Source organism: Pantherophis guttatus, chromosome 6 (assembly GCF_059756535.1).
Source record: "Pantherophis guttatus breed Tessera chromosome 6, ASM5975653v1, whole genome shotgun sequence".
Lineage (NCBI taxonomy): Eukaryota > Metazoa > Chordata > Lepidosauria > Squamata > Colubridae > Pantherophis > Pantherophis guttatus.
The window spans coordinates 19,652,988-19,672,890 of NC_142068.1; the positions used below are offsets into that span (position 1 = coordinate 19,652,988).

At 41.3% G+C, this 19,903-nt stretch overlaps 1 long non-coding RNA gene across 22 annotated transcripts in view; it reads right to left on the minus strand.

The window, feature by feature from the left end:
- The window catches only part of LOC117678212 (uncharacterized), a 243,370-nt gene that overhangs the window by 17,903 nt on the left and 205,564 nt on the right, over nucleotides 1–19,903 (minus strand). For 21 of the 22 annotated variants that reach the window (XR_015728446.1, XR_009620494.2, XR_009620487.2 and 18 more), the window contains one exon: nucleotides 19,652–19,799. This is a non-coding gene — a long non-coding RNA (uncharacterized LOC117678212). Of the gene's footprint in view, nucleotides 1–12,035; nucleotides 16,697–19,651; nucleotides 19,800–19,903 lie in introns of those variants that run through there. The other variant, XR_015728442.1, reaches the window with a different exon arrangement.

Genomic DNA, 19,903 nt, shown 5'->3' on the forward strand with positions numbered 1-19,903 from the left:
CTGAACATGGTTCTTCCATGCTGGCCACACTAACCCCACTTTTGCTTTCTCATATAAAGTCACATTTTTTAATATGATGGATCAGCTAGGAATCAACAGGCAAGTGTTTCTTCTGCAAGCTTTGGTTAACATTATCCTCTAGAGTTGAAAAATGGCTTTGTTTCACTTGACATACAGTACTATATGATTGATGCTGCCTCATTAGCCTTTGGCCCAATTCTCAAATCTTATTTTTTCAAAGAAAAATCATATCGGTGTCAGAAGCTGCCTTATATTATAGTGGTCAGATCATTGATTCATTCATTTAGCCTGTTCTTCTACTCTGACAGATCCCTCAAAACAGGAAGAAATGTCTCCATTACCTCTAACTTGATTCTTTTAAAGTTGAAGTTGCAAAGAATTAAACTCATGATCTTCTAGGAAATCCTATACTCTAGTTCTCAATTACTCCAGGTTTCATTCTGCCATTTTGGGGCTGCCACAGAGTTATTTCAGTAAAAGAATACTCGATAATAATTAAAAATGTCTCTTGTATGGCAAATACCATTTCTTGTCATTCAAAGATAATGGGTCTTGGAGATTTATGATTTCACTATAAATATGAGCTATATCACTGGGTTAAGTTTTTCTATCCTTTGATGCTTATAATGAAACTCAAGAATCCCTCTGTTAACTCTGTTAACACTGCAAGACAGCAGTGTTAATTTAACTTTGTCGCAAATTCCAATCTGTTCTGATAGCTTTTTATGTAATGCATAACCTATCACATGTAACTAATCATTCTTCTGTTAAGCATAATTACCAGGGGTGAAATCTACTTACCTTCCCTACCAGTTTGGAAGTGCACGCGCCATGCATGTGCGCTTGCTTCGCTAGCATGCTCACATGTCACATGCGGGCATGGACCCTCTGCGCATGCACAGAGAGTAAAAAACAGGTTACTTCCTGGTTAAAACCAGGAAGTAACGACGACCGGGCAGGTGGGCGGAGCCTCACGCCATCGCTACCAGTTCCCTGAACCACCCACCACTGAACCGGTCCAAACTGGTAGCATTTCACCCCTGATAATTACCTATTTGTATTTTTATGATTTCCAATGGTCTGTAATTTTCCATTGTAACTTTTTAGGTTTTTTTTTTTAAGTGTCCACTTGCTTGAATGTCAACTTCAGCATTCTCAGGGAGGTTAAAAACCTGTTAAACAAGCAACTGTCTTTATAACTACTATTTGGTTATGATCCTGTATCTTTTCCAAGATCTAATTCTTGCAAATTTCAACAAAGGGATGAAATCTATGTAGATGAAATCATTATTATTATTATTATTTAAAAAAGAAAAACCCTATACATGCAGAAAGTTCAGCACCCTTTCCCCCGTCCCTTCGTAACATCTTGATCTGGCCACATCATACAAAAATCCTGAAAGTGGAAGAACACGGCATTTCAAATTATAGATGGAGGATATTGTATTAATAAATGAAAGCATCTAACCCAGGGGTGTCAAACTCAGGGCCCGGGGACCAGATCTGGCCTGCGGGGTACTTAGATCTGGCCCCCAGGGTTGCCCTGGAAACAGTGACGGACCGGCCCGCAGTACTTCTGCCAGTGAAAATGGGCTCCCAAGCTCCATTTTTGGCTGCCCCAGCCTCCTGCAACCCTCTGCCAGTGAAAACGGAGCTCGGGCATGTGGCCCTCCCGAACTCCATTTTCACTGGCAGGGGGCTATGGCAGGAGGCTATGGCAAATGAAAATTGAGCTCGGGAGCCTGTTTTCACTGGCAGAGCACTCGGGTCACTACAGGCGCCCCCAACAGGAGTGACGTTGAGCTGGCCACGCCCACCCTGGCCACACCCACCGTGGCCCCCTGAGGTCAAACACAACCCTGATGTGGCCCTCAATGAAACTGAGTTTGACACCCCTGATGTAACCTATCAGAACAAAACATGATTATTTTATTCCCTGACCTGTGACTTTCTCATCTTCAAAAGTAAGGATATCCACAAATTGGGTTTGATTCCTGGTGTCAGTAGTTTTCTTAAAAACAGCAAAAGGGTTTGGTATTCCTCTCCCATAGGATTTTTTTTTTCTACTTCCCGGACTAGCCTATCACCCAGAGATTCCTTTGTGTCTGCTCATCATTAACATCAATTCTCATCAACTAGGTCTGATCTTACTTAGCATCTGAACTCACTCAGATGTTGCCACCTGTTGAGGCTTCTTGCTCTTTCATGCAATCAGAAAGACAATCTGGAAGGAGATGCCTTCATAATTCAATAATATTGTTCAGTGGAAGAATTTATGGAACTGTAAACTCCTAGTTTTGGAGATGATTTAAAAAAGAAAAAAGAAATTGAATGAGCACTCAACTGCATTATCACCTGGCTGCATTCTGAAGAGGATCCAGATCTGATCAGTGGTGGGATTCAAATAATTTAATAACCAGTTCTCTGCCCAAATGTCCAGCTGGGTAGGCGTGGCTCGGTGGTCATGTGACCGTGTGGCCGTGGCCAACTCAACGTCACTAACATCGATGGGTACTTCACCTTAACTGTTACAATGTAATAAGGGTTAACCAGAGAGGCAGTTTCTGAAGCAGGGCAATAACAATTAGGCTAGAAACCACATCAGAATGTTTTCTTCCTGCCTTCCTTACAGGATTAGCCCTGTAAAGTGGAAAAAAACAAAATGAGATTTCTTCCAAGAATCGGTTCTCCAAACTGCTTAGAAAGTTAACAACAGGTTCTCCTGAATAGGTGCAAACTGGTTGAATCCCACCACTGCATCTGATCATTTGTTGCTGGGGAGACTAAATTTAAATTCACTAGAATCTTCCAGACAATCAAGTCCACTTCATCGTGAGCTCATATGTACGCTCCAATAGAATTGTCAAAAAATGCTCCACTCTGATAGATGTAGCTCCAACTTCAGTCCATAACAGTTTCCCTGACAAGACGGGGAGAAGGAGAGAGAGAAAAATGAACCATAAAGACCGATCACATGGTATCAAAGGGTACATAAAATCCTTTTGAAACTCAATTCAAGGAAAACAAAGAAAAGAAATGGATTTGGAAGGAACCATCTTTTCAAGTCACATTCATGCGTTTGTATATTGATCATGACTGACAGTACAACTTGGGCCCACAAATATGTATGATTGTAACACAATGTGAATGTTTTTTTTAAAAAAAATAGAAATGGAATCATTTGCATGATAGATCAACCATCTTTCTGCATGTCAGAATGTCTCTTATTATAAACAGCCTGGTAAATCTGACAGATAGTTTATTTGCTGCCAGATTTTTTTTTTAAAAAAGTATGCAAAGTTAGTCTTCTTTCCTTTGGCAGAGTGATTCTAAAAGAAAACAAGCCAAGATTTGACTAGGCTCGGTCTTAAAAGGAAAAGAACAAAACAGATATGAAAAAGTGTTATTCATATGCTTCAATCCCATCACTATAATTCTCGCTCATTGATCTGCCTGTGCACAGGCAGGACAGGACAGATTTGCACCAAGAACATTAAAACTTTTTTCTCCAAAGAAAATCCTTTAACATTTAATTTCCTTTCTGATCCTCAATTGCTGATCTTGGCAACTCGGTTTGAAAAGTCCTGAGTAGGTCCAGTAGTTTTTTTTCTGACTTCTGACTCTTCAATCAACATCACTGCTCAGGAGGAAATTCATTTTCCCTCAAAGGTGCTTGGGTCAGTCGCTTGGGAAAAAAGGAGGAATGTGGCAATGGTTTTGAAAAGAGCTAATCTCCTCCAAGGATCTGAATACACCCTGGAGAGAGATCCTAAACCCTGATTTCTAATTAGCATTTTTATTTCATATTTGCTTGAGTTATTAAATCTTTCTTTACTATATCCTTTGGTTCTGCTTCAAATCCTGCCATCACAGCTGCAGAATAGAGTTGCTCTTAGGTAAAGTTTCTCCTTGCACATGTGCTAGTCGTTCTCGACTCTAGGGGGCGGTGCTCATCTCCGTTTCAAAGCCAAAGAGCCAGCACTGTCCGAAGATGTCTCTGTGGTCATGTGGTTGGCATGACTAAACGCTGAAGGCGCACCGAACGCTGTTACCTTCCCACCAAAGGTGATCCCTATTTTTCTATTTGCATTTTTTATCTGCTTTTGAACTGCTAGGTTGGCAGAAGCTGGGACAAGTAATGGGAGCTCACCCCGTTACGCTGCACTAGGGATTCGAACCACCAAACTGCCGACCTTTCTGATCGACAAGTTCAGCGTCTTAGCCACTGAGCCACCACCTCCACCAGAGTTGCTCTTAGAAAGAGTTTAACAGTTATCTTTACTACCTTTTAAAATAGGTGTGGGCAACTATGGGCCCTTTATGACCCGTGGACTTCAACTCCCAGAATTCCTGAGCCAGCCCACCCCTGTTTTAAATTCTACAGGAAAACAACTGTTTCTACAGAGAATGAGGAAGAAACTGATTTCTGGTTTTGTCCAGATCAGGATTCAGTCTTAAAACCAACCATTTCAGCCCTGGAACTAGTTTTAAGTGCTACTTCTCCAACCACAGAACACCATTACATGTATTAATGGGACCTTCACACTGGGAGTGCTGAAGTCTTTTCAGCCATCTAGCTAATGACAGAAAATGACAGAAAACATGATGCCTTAAAGCAGTGTTTCTCAACTTTAGCAATTGTAGGTTGTATGGACTTTAACTTTCAGAATTCTTCACAGACATGCTGGCTGGAAAATTCTGGGACTTGATATCCACACCATCCTGACGTGAGGTTGAAAAAAACCACTCCAGAGAAGCATTTCTTTACCCAGCATCTTAAAGATGTATGAGTTTTAAATTCCCAGAATTCTCCAGCCAGCAAAAAGACCACACATCTTACTGAGTTTGAAAAACACCGTTCTAGAGAACTGCAGTTGTTCAGATGAACCCTCTCTCAAACTTTTAAAGGATGTCAGAAGGATGTTTAAATGCAAAAAGGCCAAACAAAACATTCCATCATAGCTATTACCTATATACCGTGTTTCCCCAAAAATAAGACCCTGTCTTATATTTTTGGAACCCCGAAATAAGTGCTTGGCCTTATTTTCAAGGGAGGTCTTATTATTTTGGGGCATGTAGAGCAAGATGGGGCTCCTCTTGCTATCTTACCTGATTTCCAGCTCTGCGTTTAAATATTTTTGGGGAGGGCTTATTTTCAGGGGGAGACTTATTTTAGCACATGCGCTCAAAAGCCCGATTGGGCTTATTATCAGGGGATGTCTTATTTTCGGGGAAACAGGGTATCTAGTGAAAGCTGGGGATCAAAAGCCATTCCCAATCTGCAAAGTGCTTCTTAAAGAGTTATTGTACTCCATTCAAACTAGACTAAACTCCGAGTCCACTTTTTTAATTCACCAGCAGGAGTCCCATTTCTTCTAGATTTTGGTCAAGTTTCCCCTCTTTTAACCCATTTCCCAATTTAGGCAATATTCAAGAGTACTGATGGGTTCCTTGGCTTCACATTAGGACAAAATGCAGGACACTTCAGGTTCATGCATTCCACCCCCTTTCCTTTGTACAGTCTTGTTTTTGTTTTAAATTAATCACAGGTGGTCCTGATATCCAAATCTGTCACCCATGGTTTATGAAACTGGTTTGCTTCAAGAAGTCACTGTGAAGATTAAGCACAAATTAGGTTTCAGGCGTAGCATTAATTTTCTTTTGAAACAAAAAACAGACTTTTTTTTGGTGTTTGCACTAGTAGAGAAGGGGGATGAGCCTGTCCAGTCACAGCTTGCAAAACTTTTATATTACACTTGGACACAAAAGGGAGATGGACTATCATGCTTTTCTCTGGTTGGATAATTCACCACCTGGTTCGTAATGCAAATGAGAGATTGCAAACAGGAGAACTTGGTTTATAAAAGCCTTGCAGAATAAATCAGCATTGTTTGGTCAGGTCATGTTTCAATTGGTTTATAGCAATGTATCATTGTTGGGTTGATGCATATCTTCATAGACCAAATTGAGAGGAACGCTTAGAGCATGGGTGTCAAACTCACGGCATCACATTGCCATCACATTTTGTGATGTTTTTTTCCCTTTGCAGAGCTGGGGTGGGTGTGGCCTGTGCATGACGCATCTGGCCTGCAGGCCGCCAGTTTGACACCCCTGGCTTACAGCAACGCTATGCTACCTACTGTTTTAACCTCCATGTTCTCAGTACAGCTAAAATCTAGAAAAGCAGTAGATGGCAGTAAAGGGAGAGGTTGTATTTATTTGCTGCCATCTTCTGATTAGCAAGATTTCAGAGTCCCAGGTTTGGGGTAAAATTCAAGAAAGGCAAAGCTAGTGGCTAATATTGGGAAATGAATTTAAAAAATTGGCATGGGAAAGTTTGGTCATGGAAAGGGTGATAGGCTCACTTAAAAATATTTTGGTTTTTTCATGTCAAAATTTGAATAGGGAATGCTCCGCTTATACTGCAGTATTTTATTTACAAGTCCAAACATAATGCAGCAGAAGATCACTTTAGACATAATTCTAGGCATACTTCACAGTTCACATTTCCCTCATACATTAAAGACAGATTCTGTACACAGAATACAGATGCTAGACATGCAGAAGTCTATATACTTAAATTTGAAAAATCAGCCTCTTAGTCAGGGGTGGACTCCTGGGGGTTCGGCAGGATTCAGGTGATCCTCTAGCCAAGGATTGCTGGGGTTTGGCGAACCCCCAAATGCTACCCCTGGATGGCTATGCCCACCCTGCCCCTCCCCTCCTAGGAGTCTCCACGCGGCCCGTTCATCATTCTAGGTAAGTGCAGAGGGTCTTGGAAGGCCTACCAGAAGTTCTGGAAGTGGGCCTGTTTCTGGCCTCCGAAGGGTCTCCAGAGCCTGGGGGAAGCAGTTTTCACCCTCCTGGAGGCTCGAGGAAAACCTCTGGAGCCTGGGGAGGGTGAAAAATGGGCCTCCTGGAAGTTCCAGAAGTCTGGAAACGTGCCTGTTTCTAGCCTCCAGAGGGCCTCTGAACCCTGAGGGAAGCAGTTTTTGCCCTTCCAGAGGCTCGAGGAAAGCCACGGGAGCCTGGGGAGAGTGAAACCCCCCCCCCCCGCCTTGGTGCAGGTGACCGACTAGGCCACACCCACCATGGCCATGCCCACCCAGCAACGGGGCAGCAAACCTGTTGCTAAAGGATCTGAAGCCCACCCCTGCTCTTAGTAATAGTTTTTATAGATCAGAAGTAGACCTTCTGAAACTCATCTGAACCATTTTTGCTCCTAATGGCAATGCACCATATAGAATGAATGCCCCAACTTCCAGTACCTCAAATTTTCCTACTTTAGCCATTAGCTGGAATGGATGAGGAGAAACACTGGGACCATCAAAACATATAACATGCAGAGGTTTTAGCAATCATAGGGCAGCTTAGAAGGGAGGAAAAAAAATGTGGATAGCTGTTTTCGGTTTTCCTACGATACAGAACTTAGTGCCATCTATTGTTTTGGGAAATGAATCAGATCCTATTTTTAACCTCTCAGGCTCTTCAATAGTAAGGAAACCCGGCTTACTAGCAATCCTTATAAATGTTGCAACCGCTGCAATCAGTGTTTCAAACTCCCCCTACAGGCTGAAGCCCTCCGCCTGCTAAAAGAACAAAGGGGGCCTCATATATTTTATTCGGCTTGTTGACAAGTTCTCTGCAGATGGTCTGCATCTTCCGTTATCAATAATGTTGGAAAGCTTTTCCATTCATGCCAAGTGGCCTCCCTTAAGCCGGCGGCTTTTAATAGCATTAAAACTTAGAGCAAATCAATTTCTATCTCAATTATGCGCCAGCCTTGTGCTCCCCTCTAAACCTTTTACTTCCCTCTTAGGAGGAGATCTCTCCATCACTGCATACCGCAAGGCCTGAATATAAATACAATATCGTGGTGTGCTGCCAGAAGACCTGGAAGCAAGCCATCGCTTGACCATTTTAATAGCAACCTTTGGAAAAAACCAGCGGTGTCACCCATGTATTACAAGGCATTACTGGCCGGTCTTAAAATCAAAGCAGTGATTCATTGTTTGGCTAAGAGGAAAAAAGGGGCTACTTTTTCTGCATTGTTGTTTGACCTTATCCCTTTCACTTGAAGGCAAAAGAAGTTGTGAAGGCCGCTGCACCTTAACTATTGCAAGAAATAAATCAAACGCGGTCTAGAAAGCTTTAACGCTCCCATTGCACAAGGACAAATGATACCTTTTGGATACAAGTTCAGTACACTTCAGCGGGCAGATGAAGGAGACAGGCGGGCTAAAGATTAAGGGCTCTGTTTCTTAATTAAACTTAACATGCAGAATCAAAGTGTCTGCAGTTGTTGATTGAGTTGCTTTTCTTTTTAATAAAGAGTTTGCATAGATCAGTCAAGGGCTAAGCTGATAGATTGTTCAACCTGCACAGATATTGGGAAAGTTAGAGCAAATGGTCGGTAACAAAAAACAAAACAAAACAAAACAAAAATGATCAGGCCTGATTAAGTAACACCCTGGGCTCTTCACTGGTAGAACAATAGTCCCATAATTCACCAAACCTATAAATCCTCACAATTAAGCTATGGAAATGATGGGTCTTTTTAATAAATTGCTCTTAACCACTGAGAGACAGTTTGGTATAGTGGTAAAAGCAGGGGTGGGCTTCAAAAGTTTTAGCAAGGGGTTTTCTGCCCAGTTGTTGTTTGGGCATGGCCATGGTGGGTGTGGCCTAGCAGGCCTCCTGCACCACGGTGGGGGGAGCGCATTTTTGCCCTCCCCTGGCTCTAGAGGCTTTCCTTGAGCCTCCAGGAGGGTGAAAACGGCCTTCCCCAGACTCCGGAGGCCCTCTGGAGGCCAGAAACGGGCCTGTTTCTGGCCTTTCCAAACTTCCGGTAGGCCTGTTTTTCACCCTCCCCGAGCCTCTGTGCACGGCCTGCACTTACCTACATCCAAAATGGGCCCTGGGAGGGGCGGGGTGGGCGGGGCGGGATTTGGGGGTTCTCCAAACTGCACAGAATCTTAGCTAGAGATTCTCCCGAACCCCTGTGAACCCCCAGCAGCCCACTCCTGGGTAAAAGGCACCAGGCTGGAAACTGGAAGGCTCTGAGTCCTAGACCTGCCCCAGATTAGGAAGTCAGATGAATGACGTGGGACCAGTCTTGCACTCTCAGCAAGGAAGAAGAAGGCAGGGGTAAACCATTGCTGCAAATCATGCCAGGAAAATTGCATGGCCTCATCCAGGAAGCCACCAATCAAATCAATAACTTGAAATAAGCAGACGGTGTTAAAGATATTGTCATGGGATGTAAGCTGTTCCAAGTAAAGCTGCCATTTACAATTGATTGATGATGATTTTGTCAATGCCAATGGTATTCAAGTGGATGTTTAGGGACTGCATCCAAGACGCTTACCACTATTGGTATTATCTTAGTTTTCTTTTGCCATGGCTATTCTATTTCTATTTTCAAGTCTTTGTATTTTGTTATCTTCTGCAGTTCCTTCTCTTATATTCTCTTCTCTCCAGGTATGCAACACCCACTGCCCAGACTTTTTTTGTCTTTCTTATCGGCACTTGTTAAGTCTGGGTATTATGTGGTCTCTTTGAATTCTAAAGTCCCAAAACACTGTAGCTTCCTCATTTTCTGTGATTTTTATCAATTATTATTAAACCTCCAGTGATGGAGCAGCCACAGTTCCACTGCTTAATTGTTCTTACTGCCAGGAAATCCCTCCTTATGTGGTGGCACAGTGGTTAGAATACAGTACTGCAGGCTACTTCTGCTGACTGCCTGCTACCTGCAATTTGGCAGTTCAGATCTCACCAGACTCAGGGTTGGCTCAGCCTTCCATCCTTTCAAGGTGGGTAAAATGAGGACCCAAATTGTTGGGGTTAATATGCTGACTCTGTAAACCGCTTAGAGAGGGCTGTAAAAGCACTGTGAAACAGTATATAAGTCTAACTGCTATTGCTGTTATTTCCAGGCTGAATCTACTTCTGACAAGCTTCCACTCATTCCTTCTTGTCCTGGTCTCAGGTGCTATGGAGATGACAGTATAATAACAATATTTATACGATTTAAAAAAAATCGTAAAAAAGTTAAGTTGCCCACTCATAGAGTCTGGCTCAGTGGTGAAATACAATTTTTTTTACTACCGGTTCTGTGGGCATGGCAGGGAAGGATACTGCAAAATACCCATTCCCTCCCCACTCCCGGGGGAAGGATATTGCAAAATCTCCATTCCCACCCCACTCCAGGGAAGGATACTGCAAAATCTCCATTCCCCCTCCACTCCTGGGGGAAGGATATTGCAAAATCTCCATTCCCACCCCACTCTGGGGCCAGCCAGAGGTGGCATTTGCCGGTTCTCCAAACTACTCAAAATTTCCACTACCGGTTCTCCAGAACCTTTAGAACCTGCTGGATCTGGCCCCTGCTCTGGCTGGCTTTGAAATGCAAAGACAAAACATTAAAAACAGTTGAAAACATACAACACAACAGGCAGCCCAAACTAAAACAATCAAACCCAACAAATCAAACTAAATCAGTGGCCCCGCCGACAACTCCAAGCCTGAGACCAAAGCCAGATCTTGTGGATCCTTCAGAAAAAGCATGCTGTCCATATCTCTATATGGATGCTGTTCCAGAGGTTGGGGGTATTCTTTCTTGGTCCCAAAAGCTGAAACTATTTATAGGTGGTTTTCCCTTAAAAAGACATTGCTTGATCACAATTTACAATTTTATTGCCAACTTCTCCATTGACTCTGCTTGTTGGAAATTGGGGGTTAAAATTCACAAATGGCATAAATTGTAGGATGCTGTAATGGTTTTCAATGTAAGGACTGATCATAAAGTTACTTTTTCAGCATCTACTTTAAATGTTTGTTAAAGAGTCCCAAAGGTGCTTTTTTCAGGAGGCAACTTGACTTTCTTGTTATTTCTTTTGAAGACGTTTCACTTCTCATCCAAGAAGCTTCTTCAGCTCTGACAGGATAGTGGGGAATAAAAGGATTTATATGGAAATGTCTTCAAAGAAAAGAATCTGTACAGACTTTTAACTATACAATTTGGGATAAACACCCTTTGAATGGTGTGGGAGTAGAAATAGATTTCCAGAGAAAAAAAATGCAGACTACAGGAACCAGGAGCACTGGTGACCCTGAGGACACAGATAAACCTCCAAGTGCTTCAACAACCCTCTAAAAGAATGCAAATAACCAGCTGTCTGCAAGGAATATAAATCCTTCCATTCCCCACTAGCCTGTCAGAGCTGAAGAAGCTTCTTGGATGAGAAGTGAAACATCTTCAAAGAAAAAACAAGAAAGTCCAGTTGTCTCCTGAAAAAGCACCTTTGGGACAACCATGACCTAGATGACTGAGAATCTCTACAGATGTTTGCTAAAGAGGACAGCATTTAAATAAGGGCTATCTGTATTAGGATCTACCTAACTTTAGAAAGTTTGCTTAGCTTCCTTGGAGGCCAAGGAATGCAAAGTAGATACAGGGAAGTAACCATTTAATGGAGGAATTTCCATATAATTGTGTTTATATTTGGACTGAATTGGAGGCGATATTATTATTGATTTAACTGGGCTTAAACTCAGTGACAATTTTAGCTGACTACCCTGATGTTGCAAATTGTTTGTAACTCCGAAAAGCCAGCCATGTGTATTCTATTATTGACAGATACCCTTTGCACATCCTCAGAGTCCCTCACTTTTTTTCTTTCACCACTTTTTAAAATTTCTACTAACCGAATCCCTGGCAAAACAAAATAACCAGCAATTTCTCTACAATGCTCTTTCTCTGAAAGTTGGGAACGCTATCTATTTCCAACCCATCCTAATTTTCTTACGGTATTATATTTGTTACATTTGTAGTTTAAATATTCCAGTATTCAGTCCCAAAAGCATATGTTGAGTGGTGACCTTTTATTTATCGTAATTTTCCTCCCCTTTTCTAGCATTTTCCTGCAAATACAGGGTCCACTTTTTGGGGGGAGGGGGGATCAGCTGAGTGTTGATCCATTGGTTGCAACAAGAATCGATCAACTGGTATGTCATCCATGCTTCATTTATTTATTTATTTATTTATTTTATTAGTTCGATCTATATGCCGCCCTTCTCCGGAGACTCAGGGCGTCTTACAATGCGTTAAGCAATAGCCTTCATACTTTTGTATACACCTGCTTAGTAGGGCTTTCGGGCCCCGCAAGCGGTGTTCTTTTTTATACAAAGTCAGCTTATTGCCCCCACAAACCGGGTCCTCATTTTACCTACCTCGGAAGGATGGAAGGCGGAGTCAACCTTGAGCCTGGTGAGATTTGAACTTGCAGTAATTGCAGGCAGCTGGCAACTAAATGCTACTTTAACAGCACTTAGTCCACTGCGCCACCAGGCTTCATGTCATGGGTTAAGAGACTGGTCCAAAGTCACCCAACTGGCTTTCATATCTAAGGCAGGTTTAGAATTCACAGTCTCTTTGCCTTTCTAGCCTGGAGCCCTAACTGCTACACCAAACTGGCTACTATAAATTTACATGTCATAAATAAATAAACCTTAATTTTATAAGATAATTTGGTTTTGCACTAAGGCTAAGGTTTTATAGAAGGTGTTGAAATGTTTTTATCCTTGCAGCCAGAAATGAAGGATCCCTGGGCACAAAGTCAACTTGAGTCCTCACCATATGTACTTAACCACAGGCAGAACGACGGACAAAACAGAACTGTGGCACTTATATTATGATGAACTTGGTGACTGTGGATGTCAGTCCTTAGATAGAATTCTTTATTGGCCAAGTGTGATTGGACACACAAGGAATTTGTCTTTGGTGCATATGCTCTCAGTGTACATAAAAAGAAAAGATACATTCGTTAAGAATCGTAAGGTACAACACTTAATGATAGTCATAGAGTACAAATAAGCAATCAAATCATACTAGGAAACAATCAATATAAATCTTAAGGATACAAGCAACAAGGTTACAGTCATACAGTCATAAGTGGAGGAGATGGGTGATAGTAACGATGAGAAGATTAATAGTAATGCAGACTTAGTGACTAGTTTGACAGTGTTGAGGGAATTATTTGTTTAGCAGAGTGATGGTGTTCTGGAAAGAATTGTTCTTGTGTCTAGTTGTCTTCATGTGCAGTGCTCTATAGCGTCGTTTTGAGGGTAGGAGTTGAAACAATTTATGTCCAGGATGTGAGGGGTCTGTAAAAATTTTCACAGCCCTCTTCTTGATTCGTGCAGTATACAGATCCTCAATGGAAGGCAGTTTGGTCGTAATTATTTTTTCTGCAGTTCTAATTATCCTCTCAAATCTGAGTCTGTCTTGTTGGGTTGCAGAACCAAACCAGACAGTTATGGAGGTAGCTCACACAGGAAACCAAGACCATGGCTGTGAACATCACCTTTATTGTAAGGCTACAGTAACAGAAACTTGAAAATCTGAAAGCATTTCCCTGCATTTACTTTCCAAAGAGCCAGGGAAGATTCCCACCCCTCCTTTAGACTCAGATTTCATTTATCAGATTCTTTTCCAAGTGGTGGCTCTTCCTCCTGTCTCTCAAGGTCATTCCAACAGATGTTATACTTGGACACCTCTGAAAATGTAACCCTTTCTTAGCCTTTCATACAAGACAGGCTCAGATGTTCATTGGTCGCAATTTTACATGACAGTAATGTTTGTGTGAGCATTGAGCAGGGGACAGATTTACTTTGGCCAGCTAATGAGAAGGAAGGACTCACTGGAGAAGAGCCTATTGCTGGGAAAGATTGAGGGCAAAATAAGAAGGGGACGACAGAGAATGAGATGGCTGGATGGAGTCACTGAAGCAGTCGGCGTGAGCTTAAATGGTCTCTGGGGGATGGTAGAGGACAGGAAGACCTGGAGGAATGTTGTCCATGGGGTTGTGATGGGTGGGACACGACTTCGCAACTAACAACAACAACAACTCTCTGTCCAGTAGAGGTTCCTTAGTTCCTTTGAAAACTAGAGGCTGAATTCCAGGAGTGTAAAGCAACCTACTGTGCACTGGAATGGGAGCATCCAGAATGGTTGAAAAATGGGTGGCTATATAAATATTTCAAATAAATAAAAAAAAAATAAAGCTGAAATTATTCTCTTTTACTCCAAAACTAATATTTGAAACTTCCAGAAAAATCAGAAAGGACGTCCAAATAAATTAAATGACAACACAGAGGAAAGAAGACTTAATCTTCTCTTTAATGTTGCAATCATTTTTATTCCTCTGCAGAATTTAAAAGACACTGTATATCGCCATCAATTTGAACCCAACCTGCAGAGAATCTGTACCACAGTACTTATCGCTTTAATATTAGTTGCTTTTAAAGGTAGTAAACTAGCACCATCTAGCGGCCTGCTGGAATTTTTTAATTTATTTTTTCTCTTTTCTATTATGTCTTTTTTATTTTATTCATTTACCTGTTAAAACGCCAGACTAGGTTAGCTTTGTAATCTCTTTTCTGACACTGACTATCTGCATTTTAATACTGAAGCTAAAAGGAGTTATTCCCCATCTATCTTTTTTTCTTTCCATAAAGTTTAATTTTGTTTCTTCCCTATGAGATTGGCTTATCTTCTAACAGACTAACACCTATATTCACATCTCTTGAAATTATAAGTCCATAAAGTGACACTACAACATTTATTTTATTGTTATCTTTTTGTTCATCAGAAAATCACTAGAATATGGGTTAGACAAAGGAGATCAAGGCATCAGATGGTGGTTGTGATGAGAACTACCCAACCCTACTACTTGGGGGTTATATGGAGCCAGAATATGAACAATATGTAGACTAGAAGGGTCCTGGGAGATAAGATTTGAGATCTTCACTGTTCTACTTCATGGGTGCGCTATTACAATGGCACATGCACTGTTTATGTCCTACTTGCAATTGATAAGATACCCTAAAGGTAAAGGTAAAGGTTCCTCTCGCACATATGTGCTAGTCGTTTCTGACTCTAGGGGGTGGTGCTCATCTCTGTTACAAAGCCGAATAGCCAGCACTGTCTGAAGACATCTCCATGGTCATGGCGCATGACTAAATGCCAAAGGCGCACAAAACACTGTTGCCTTCCCCACCAAAGATGGTCCCTATTTTTCTACTTACATTGTTTGCGTCCTTTTGAAATGCTAGGTTGGCAGAAGCTGGGTCAAGTAACAGGAGCTCATCCTGTTACATGACACTAAGGATTCGAACCACTGAACAGCTGACCTTTCGATCGACAAGCTCATCATCTTAGCCACTGAGCCATTGCGTCCGCCTTAGATACCCTATTAAGAGTCTAAACTAATCATTGCAGCATTTCCAATTTGTATATGTTTTTAATACTAATTAAGCAGGTTCACAAGGAGAATATATGGATTGTATGAAAATTTTATTCAGTATAAGTAATTCATGAAAGCCATGGAGATTACTATTAGCCGTGATGGCAATGTGATCACCTCTGAAGGCCATCTGCTGGGGGACTTGTGGATTTCCTTGTGCACTTGGTTGTCCACTGTGAGAATAGACTGCTGGATTAGATGATCCATTCTTCTGCTTACATTCTTCTATGAAGGTGTTAGATAACAACCAGCCTGATTACTAAAAGTTCTTTGAATGCTGGACTGCTTCTGGCCATGTTTCTGGTGATCCAGTGGTGGGTTGCCCCCGGTTCAGACCGGTTCGCAAGAACTGGTAGTAAAACCGGCGGGAGGCTCCGCCCACTGACCCGGACGTCATCATAGGTGATCTGCGCATGCGGGCGCGATGCAAACCGGTAGTAAAGGTAAGTAGAACCCACCCATTATGGGTTCCCATTATACAGTGGCTCAAAAAGAAATCATTGTACCAGGGGAATATATGTGTTTTTCAAATGCTCTCCTATCAGGAGCTGATTTACATACTACATGGATGTGGTGATGAACTAAATATAGGCGAACGCACTGACAGTTAACATATGGAAATCATTTCAAATAGCTAGACCATCATATGTTAATTGAAATCATCACAACCTGGCAAATCAACTCTTGCTATCATTTCTTTTCTTTGAAAAAAAAAAGAGAATAGTCTCTGGCTTTGAGCCAACCAAGACCTGCTTGCATTCATGCCCAATAGTATGAGCACATCAACATTTATTTGCTTACTGTCTTAGCAACCCTTGACAGCAAGCTGCAAACTTTAATGGAATCTGAAGGTTCAGCAGAGGGTTTATTATGTGGGCAATGTCTTGATAAATCCCCCTGCAACTGTTCAAGTGATGTGCTTACAGATGGATCTTTGCCATATATGTTGTATCGGTAGAGTGTAGCCCAGCTTAGACAGAAATTTAATAATAAAAATAACCCTCCTCTTAGAAAGTTCCCCTTGGTCTACTTCCTACTACAGAATAAGTCATTGACACATTCCAGCAATATGATTATAGACAGCTTGATTTTTGCACTGAGACACAGATGGGGACAGTTAAGACAAAAAAAAAAAAAAAAGCCATCTGGACAAGCTGGAGATGGAAAAACAAAAAGAATGTGATTTGATTTGCGTATAGATGTGTATACTGTACATACATAAACCTGGCAATCAATATTCACCTTCCCACAGCAGCTTTTGGGAAATTAGTGAGGAATGATCAAGTATTGATGTCTGTTAAAGAGCATTTCCTTGTACTAAAAGGGCAAAGTTGAATTTTGGGCTGCATAAGGAAGTCTTCCTAATTCTGGAAATGGATAAAAGGAATATATTTGGTAGCATACAATTATATGGATGAAAAGAATAACAAAGAATTGTCACCCATTGTTCCCAACGTCTAGCATTCCTAGCAGAGATGAAAGGTTGGCTAGAAAAGACTGCAAGAATGAGACAGAGCAAAATGTACCAGCTGTGGAAGATACATCCTATGACTCAACAAGTTGGACACAATAGGATTCGTGCATCACTAATTAGCCAAGCTGAAGATAGAACAACGTTGTAGTGAGGTTTCCATTCCTAGCCAAGCTTTGGCAATGACATTCCAGAAGTTTTGTGGCTTAGACCATGCCAACATTGCATATAAGGGATTGGAGTCCTTCTTTGCCTCTTATAAGGGATTGGAGGCAGTGGTGGGTTTCAAATTTTTTTACTATCGGTTCTGTGGGTGTGGCTTTGTGGGCATGGCATGGCATGGCTTAGGGGCATGGCAGGGGAAGGATACTGTAAAATCTCCATTCCCACCCCACTCCAGGGGAAGGATACTGTAAAATCTCCATTCCCTTCCCACTCCAGGGGAAGGTTACTGCAAAATCCCCATTTCCTCCCGATCAGCTGGGACTTGGGAGGCAGAGAATAGATGGGGGCGGGGCCAGTCAGAGGTGGTATTTACCGGTTCTCCTAACTACTCTGATGGTCATTCGAAAAATCCTTTCTTAACAAGCACCTAGAAGCCAAGAAGAACATATATGCCAAATTTCAAGTTTGTAGGCTTTATGGTTCTGGAAATTTCGTGATGATGTGTGAGTGGTATTTCACTTTTATATATATAAATAAAATGGGCAGCGCTAGCTGTGAAGACTGTCACAAATTCCCCCATGTCAACAGCTGCAGAACCGTTTCTATAACCTTAGTGAACTTTTAGTGGACAGTCTTTGCCATTTAGTCCTTGTTTATGATTAATTCCTGCTCTTGAGACACAAATAAGTTACCGTTTTTTTAAAAAAATCAATAGATTTTTTTTTAAAAAAAATCTATGGTACTGTAAAAATTTAGCACCCACCCCTCTCTTAAAAGAATGAAAAATTTTAGGAAATATTTAAAAAGGCAGGATAAAATATTTCCCCTAACAGAGAAATAAAAAAAATCAAGGGAGACAGAAACTCAGAGCCCTGGCTCCCTGCCCCCAAGCAGATACTGAGCTGGGGCAGCTTTTAGAAATGCAGATTTGGTAATCCATTATTCCCTGCAGCAAAGTCTGATCAAAGGAGTTTAGCCCTCACCCAAGAGGCAACATAGGCAAAGTCATTAAGCCATAATAGGAATTGCCCAATACAAAACCCTTCATTGCATCATCTCAGTTGCACCACCCCCAGCAAACTTCAATGAAGCCTGGGAGCTCAGATAACCTATAGAGCCAGCTATGACTCCCTACAACTGCTAATCGAATACATGTTCTTGCACAGGAACAGGAGGTTCAAGTGCAAAGCCCAAGAGAAGGTATAAAACTCCCCCTCTCTCAACTCCATGTAGTCAGCTGCACCAGAACCACAAGCATGTGATCCTGTTCAGCAATAAATGGATCCTCTTTCCAATCAACCGCCAGCCTCCATTTTGTCTCCAGTGCCTTTCTCCCAGCTTGGAACTGAACCAGATGGATATTTCTTCCAATAGTACTAACAGTCTGAATGAATCTTTTTTGCTTTCAGCTTGACTGTATTTTATTTTGCCCGTCATTGAAACTATGTTTCCACAAGATGGCAGCATAGGCCCACAAAGATAAGATGGTTGCCACACAGCAGTAGAATAAGGGCAGGCACTCCTCTGTCCTACCTTAAAAACTAATAAAATAAGTTTGCATAGCAAACGGATTTAGTGCAGAACATACTGGCTTTAATAGCTGACCAATAAGAAACCTTTTCCTGCAAGGCATTTATTTAAAGATGGATTATCTCTTTAACTGTACTTCCCCCCCACCCTATCCAACAGCGAGCAGAAAGCAATGGATTAGCAACCAGGAACATGATTCTAAACCATCTCATTTATGTATTTATATCTTGCCTTTCCAGCAGCAAATTGCTGTCAAAGGAGCTAATAGCTGAAAGAGTGAAATAAAAACAAAATTAAGAATACCTCTTGCTTCCTTTAAGCAAAACAAGCAGCAATAGAAAGTGCTATTAAATACAAATAGAGCAGAATAGTATCTTTTAGCTTGAAGGAGTTTCCCTGTTCCAGGGGTGCCTGCTACTCAAATTCTGTGTTTATATCTCAAAACCTCAGTGGGTTCCAAGGGACGCTTACTATAGATTCTTAATCAAGTCTTGAAGTTTCCAATATCACAATCCACACGTCTCGTGACTGTGGTGAGGTTTGCTACAGAAGAAGTTATCTATTTCCTTGCACATTATAGCAGGGTTTTCAACAGTTTGCTACGAGTAAAACAGGATTTTGAATATGGAGGTAAATGGAAGGAAAATAGATGCAGATATACTTAAAGATTGGCAAAGATGCAAACCAGAGTAAATGGGTTGTCCCACTTGATTTGACCAAATCCCATTAAATCCAACTACTTACCTACCTACCTAATATCCATCCTCTGATTTAAGAGTAGCAAACAAATGTGACCTAGCCAAGTTTCAGAGAAGTTTGTCTTTCAATACTAGACTTTTGATTGACCTTTTAAAAAGCTTCTTGGGGGTGCCTTTGGAATCTATGACAAATGTATTCTTCCTTTAAAAACTTCCAGATCTGAAGCTGCAATCCCACACACGTTTACCATAGAGTAAGACCCACTGAATTAAATGGAATTTTTTCTGACAAATATAGATTGTAGGATCAGACTGTTTGTCTCAATGAAAACAAAAGCTTGAATTGTAAACTATTCAGACAGCTCAGCTTGTAGAAGTTAAACATTGAAAAATCAGCCAAAGGTTAAAGCTAAATAAGATTAGAAGGTTTTATACTTCTTCAATAACTTTACCCTTACCTGTTAAGTATTTTCTATGAAGCATAGGCTAGTTGCAGGCTGTTGAATGTTATCTTCTTTTCCAGTTTACTATTCTCTCTTTATTCTGTAACATGTAGTTAATAAATACTGTCCATCAGCACTAATATTAAGTGTTACCAATTCCCACCTAGATAGGATTAAAAGATAAAGAAGAATGTTAGTTAAGCAGAGAAAAAAAATTAACTGCATTTAACTCAGCTGCTATAATTAACTGCCGACACAGTTGGGTAG